Source organism: Myotis yumanensis, unplaced genomic scaffold (assembly GCF_028538775.1).
Source record: "Myotis yumanensis isolate MYYU_CA2020_CCGP unplaced genomic scaffold, mMyoYum1.0.hap1 SCAF_1, whole genome shotgun sequence".
Lineage (NCBI taxonomy): Eukaryota > Metazoa > Chordata > Mammalia > Chiroptera > Vespertilionidae > Myotis > Myotis yumanensis.
The window spans coordinates 237,216,454-237,222,453 of NW_027223752.1; the positions used below are offsets into that span (position 1 = coordinate 237,216,454).

General features: G+C 58.0%; 1 protein-coding gene across 3 annotated transcripts in view; it reads right to left on the reverse strand.

The window, feature by feature from the left end:
* JAKMIP1 (janus kinase and microtubule interacting protein 1) overlaps positions 1 to 1,451 on the reverse strand; it is a 65,853-nt gene extending 64,402 nt beyond the window's left edge. For all 3 annotated transcript variants that reach the window (XM_070399591.1, XM_070399584.1, XM_070399601.1), the window contains exon 1: positions 1,187 to 1,451. The gene's annotated coding sequence lies outside the window, so the exon portion shown is untranslated. The remainder of the gene's footprint in view (positions 1 to 1,186) is intronic.
* Positions 1,452 to 6,000: the final 4,549 nt, after the last annotated feature.

The following is a 6,000-nucleotide window of genomic DNA, read 5'->3' on the forward strand; positions in this document are numbered from 1 at the left end:
GAGGGAACAGCATGAGCAAAGGCCAAGGACAGGGTGCCTGTGAGCGCGCATGGAATGGCCGGGGGTGGCGGAAGAGGCCCAGCGGTTCGATACAGTATCTCCAGCGCTTAAGGAGCCTGGCAGAGGCTGGCGGGGCGCCCAGGCTGACCACGCCGCCGGCAGGAGAAGAGCAGACTAGGATGTGTGGGGAGGGGCGCGAGGGGGGTGCTTCTAAGGCAAGAGACTCAGCCTGGCAAGCGGCCTCCATCAGAGATGACCAGGCTGCACCCTCCGGGGCCGCAGCAAAGAGGGTGGAGTGACGGAGAGGTGGAGAGAGGGAGCTGGAGGCGAGGGCGAGGGCGAGGGCGAGGGCGAGGGCGAGGGCGAGGACGAGGGCGTGGCGCACTAACGCAGGCCCGAGAGGCCGCCGCCTGCACCCAGGGTGCCCGGCAAGGTCCCCGGACCCACTGAAGCCAATCCCTGTGCGCCATTTCCGGAGGCCCAGTGCGCCCAGGGCGCGCCGGCCCGGGCAGGAAGGTGGGTACCCGCCTTTCTTCCCATCTTTCCAGCCTTCTCCCCGGCGCCCACGTGAGCGGAGCAGCGCGGGGGTGTGCGTGGCAGGGGCCGCGGCAGCGTGTGCTGTGCGTGGGGCGGGAGTGCCGGCAGAGCGGCCTCACCCTCCGGCCCCGGCCGCAGCGTCGCGGCTCTGGGCTCCATCCTCTGTGCCACCTCGGCCGGGATTGGGGGACCCTGACCTACTCTGCGGGTAGGACGCGGAGGGGACGGGCCGGCCACGCCCCCCCAGCCACTCCCCGGAGGCGCTGGGTGGGTCCCCTCCCCCTCCTCAGTTCGGGGGCGGAATGGAGAGAGGACGTGAGGGTGGCGTGAGGGAGAGAGAGGGGCTGGCGCGGGATAGGGAGGGGTCCTAGCGAGAGAGGCGACGCAGAGTCCCTGGCGGGGAGGATGCAGGGGCATTTGGAGAGGAGTGGGGGATGGGGACGGAAGGAGGGGGCTCACGGAGGTGAGAAGCGAGCGTGGCAGGGGATTCCGGAGGGGCGCGAAGGCTGGAGGAGGAGAGGTGGGCGATGGGGCGGGGCGGCACCGGTAACCGCGTCCCTTGCCGCCCGGTCCACCCATCGGTCGCGGGCTCCGCGGGTCCCCTTTGGCCAGCGCGAGCCTCCCGTCCCCCCGGGGTACCTGTACCCACCTGCTGGGCGCTCGGGCCCGAGCCGGGCAGCAGCAGCGGGCGTAGCGAGCGCAGTCCCGCGCCGCATCCTCCGGCCGCCCCTCCCCGTCCCAGCCTTCGCCGCCGCCGCCCCCGCCTTAAAAAGGACAAAACGGAACAGAAAAAGGATGCGTGCAAAAAAAACAAAAAAAACGTCGGAGGCAAATGGTGACGCCTGGCTGCTGTGCGCGCGGCTCGGCGGGGCGCGGGTCCCGTGGCAGCAGCGAGGGTGACAGTGCTCGGGGCGGCCGGCCCGCGCGTGCCGCACACTCCGGGCTGCAGCTCCCGCGGCCGCCGTGCGCCCGGCTCCCCGCGCGGCCCCGCCCCGCCCCCGGGGCGCCCCAACGATTGGGCGGTCCTCCTGTCAGTCAGAGAGGAGGGCGTGGCGCTCGCCCCGCCCCCGCCCTAGGCAGGCGCTGGGAGCGGTTCTGCGGCCGGGAGAGGAGGTGCGGGGAGGCCGGAGCGTGCGCACTGGGCCCGGCGGCCCGCGCCGGGGAGGGGCTGGGGCTCCTTGGGTGGGTGAGCGCCGCTTCTGGGTGCCCGCTGGGTAGGAGCTGTCACTGGGGGCTTTGGGGCGCCAGTTGGAGCTAAGGCCCGGGGAAGTTTGTCCCTACCCACAGCGGGTTCGCATCCAGGCTTGTTTGGTTTGGGGAGGGGGTAGGTAGGAGGGTATACAAACCTGGGGCTGTGATGATCAGGCAATTGGTGGTGGGGAAGACACAAGATCGCGGTTACGTTGTTTTCCCCTTTGTACAGGAATCTCAGGGTCAGAGGTTAAAGGAAGATGCTGAAGGTGACACAACTAGCAAGTGGCGGAGGGGGGAGTCTTACACCTGAGCCCCAGGTCATCCCCACCAGGCAAAGCCCATCACCACACAGTAGAGGAATGAACGCTGTGATTCCCCCGGAGCTAGAGGGGAGGTAGCAGTGAGCTAGGCAAGGATTCATTCATTCCGTTTTGTCCCACAAATATTTATTGAGCACCTACTAGGAACCAGGCAGTCATTAAGATCTAGGGATACCACAGGAAAAAACTGAGAGAACGCCACTGTCCTTGCAACTTCCAGTCCAGCAAAGAGGAGCAAGGGCGGAGCGTCCAGGTACAGCGTCCTCCTGAGCGTGGAAACACCTTGTTCCAGGACAATGGGGCATATTTGAGACTAAAACAGAGCAGATGTCTCTGGGCCAGAGAGAGGTGAAGCGGGAGGTGGGCAGAGGTCGGGGCATCGCGTAGGCTACGGGAGAGAATTTATTGTTCATCCTGGGCTGTTTCGCCAGGCAAGGTGCTCAGAACACTGTCAGATGTATGCAGGTATTTATTTTTTAATATATTTTATTGATTTTTTACAGAGAGGAAGAGAGAGGGATAAAGAGTTAGAAACATCGATGAGAGAGACACATCGATCAGCTGCCTCCTGCACACCTCCCACTGGGGATGTGCCCGTAACCAAGGTACATGCCCTTGACTGGAATCGAACCTGGGACCCTTCAGTCCGCAGGCTGATGCTCTATCCACTGAACCGAACTGGTTAGAGCTGTATGCAGGTATTTAAAGGTACTGGACAGGATGTGTTATGTGAAGCCCCAGTAACAAACACACCCAAATCTCAGCGCCTTTCTTGCTCACCCAGCACATCCCATCTGGTCCAGCAGAGGGCTCTACCTAATGCTAGTGAATAGTCTATCTCAACTGTACCTGGGGTGGGTTGGGCAGTAGGAAGGGAAGGTGGCAAATTGTACAGCTTCCTGTTGGAAGAGACACATCACTTCCCTCAGGGTTCATTGGACAGAGCAGGTCACATGGCCACCCCTGGCTTCGTAGAAATAATAATAATAAGAAGAAGAAGAAGTAAGGATGGACATTGTTACCTGAAACAAAACCAGGGCTCTGTGGGTGCGGAAGAGGGGAGGATGGATACTGAGCCGGCAACCAGCAGTGGGGAGGTTTTATAGGACCTGAAGCTTCTACTATTTGGAGGCCCCTTTAAGAAAAAAAAATTTAAGGGAAATTAATACAAAATTAGGTACCAAAGTGAATATGTATTTAGAATAATTAAAAAACAAATTGTTCAATGTTTCCAGTTGACCGGTAACACAAACTTTATAAATCCAGAAAAATAATAATTTTAAAAATTAACTACCTGACCACCTTTATAATAGCTTTCTCTCTACTTTTTTTTTTTTTTTTTTTTTTTTGCTTTTTCATCCTTTTGGGTTATCTCTTTATAGGACAATGATTTGTAATTTTTTTTTCTGAGGAAAAACTGAATAATCCAGTGTGCTCGTCCAATGGTGGCATTTTCCACGTCGGTTAGGACCCTTTCCGCCTCATCGCTCACTGTTGGCAGTCATGCTCATTCACTGTCCCAACTGGGAAAACCTCTCTCATTCTCTCACAAATGAACACTAAGATTTGGAAGAATTCCTTTTTTCAGTTTTCTTATTGCAATCGTATTAATTTTCTCAATAAAAGGAATTGTATAAATTCAAACCAGGAAGTGACTCAACCAGCATTTCCTTAGCTCGGTGCCCCTGGGGAAGCACATGGACAAGGCAGACGCCTGGGCTCCCCTGCACCCCACTGAAGGGGGGACCTCCACGCAGCAGGGCCCAGCCACGGGGGTTCCACTTTGCGCCCCAGGTGAGGCGAGGCCAGCGGGAGCCTGAGAGGTCTGGGACTCGCGGACGCCCGGGTTCCTGTGACTCTGCGGGTCTGCAAGTCCAGGTCTCCCTGTTGAAGGATCACAGTGTAAGCCTGTGTCTCCTCCTTTACCCACATACTCTGCTGCCAGGCCACCCCAACACAGGTTCCCACCGGTGCCCCTGGATTGGCACAGTGTGGAGAGGATGATCCTGGAAGCTGGTATGCCTGCCCAGGGAGCAATAGCTTGACCTACACAGATCAGCTGGGAGCCATATAAACATATCCACTACGCCAGCTGTGGGCAAACTGCGGCCCGCGGGCCGGATCCAGCCCGTTTGAAATGAATAAAACTAAAAAAAAAAAAAGACCGTACCCTTTTATGTAATGATGTTTACTTTGAATTTATATTAGTTCACACAAACACTCCATCCATGCTTTTGTTCCGGCCCTCCGGTCCAGTTTAAGAACCCATTGTGGCCCTCGAGTCAAAAAGTTTGCCCACCCCTGCACTACACTCAAATGAAGGCATCCTGGACTCAACTTCCTTTCAGCTTCTTCCCCAAAAATGCCCTCGGCCTCCCCAACACCTCCCAGTATGAGAGGAGTGTGATGACAGGGGGTCGGGGGGGGGGGGGGGGAAGAGACAACAGGTGGGTGTTGGGGGCTAATTATGACCCCTCAAAATTCATGTGTCGAAGTCCCAGCCCCCAGGACCTCAGAATGTGACTGAATTTGGAGGTACGGTCTTTATTTTTTAAAATGTATTTTTATTGATTTCAGAGAGGAAGGGAAAGGGAGAGAGAAACATCAATGATGAGAGCGAATCATTGATCAGCTGCCTCCTGCACGCCCCCTACTGGGGATCGAGCCCCCAACCCGGGCATGTGCCCTTGACCGGAATCGAACCCGGGACCTTTCAATCTGCAGGCTAACACTCTACCCATTGAGCCACACCAGCCAGGGCTGTAGGGTCTTTAAGTACATAATTAAGGTAAAATGAGGTCATTGATGTGGGTCCTGATCCAATCTGACTGGTGTCCTTATAAGTAAAGGCGATGAGGACACAGACACAGAGGGTCGACCCTGTGAGGACACAGGGAGGAGATGGCCATCTACATGCCAAGGAGAGGCACTGCCCTGCCCACATCTTGACCTTGGACTTCCAGCCTCCAGACCTGTAATGACCTCATTTCTGTGCCACCCAGTCTGTGGTGCCCTGACCTGGCAGCCCAACAGCCCAGTGCAAACTCATACACCTCGCTGCTGACGGGCATCTGCTGCGTGCCGGTGCCCTGCCTGGCACCAGGGACCTGGCGTGGAAACAGCTGGTCTCTCTCCTCAAGGGCTCGTGGGCAGGGGGAGAGAGTGTGGGGTCATTGTGCTGGGGTAGCCGGGGCAACAGGAGTGCAGGGGACGGAACTCCTAGAGCTGCCCAAATGGTCAGGGGGCTTCCCGGAGGAGGAAACACTTGAGCTGAGCTGAGACAAGGAGGGAGGGGCCAGAGGGACAGCATGAAGACCATGGTGTGGGCTTCCAGCCTGCTGCCCGCTAGAGGACACACAAGGTCGAGAGGCTGAAGGCCCCCTGGGGACTCCTGGGGATGAAGGGATCTGGAAGAGAGGGGATACCCTGCAGAGGCTGGCAGACTCTGGCATGTGTGTGGAGGCCGATGAGAAGTGGAGGCGAGAGGCTGTGCAATGGTGGCGATGAGGCAGGCTGAGGGCCAGTCCAGGCCATGGTCCTTGAAGGACATGGTCCCTGAAGGACAGGTCTCATTTTAATGGAAAGGGTCAGTCATTTTCCTAAGCCACCCTCCACCCTTCCCCCACCCCCCGGTTGGTGGCAGAGCAGGCATTCGAACCACCCAGCCTGGCTCTGGTGGCAGGAAACTACTTCTGCGCTGCTGGGAAGACGCAAAGGGAAAGCCCTCCCCTGCCCGCCCCCTGGTCCCTTGGGGCAGAGGGGCACAGAGAAGCCGGTGCTGGGCAAGGAGTGGAGTACCAGGCTTTGGCATTGGCTAGGCCACAAACTATCTGCGTCACAATGAAGTCCCGGTCGCCTCCCTGTCAAATAGAAAGGATGCCACACCCACACCTGCCAGACAGTCTGGAGCGTGAATGGCGGTTCCCCCATTTGCCCCCTGGGGCGTCTT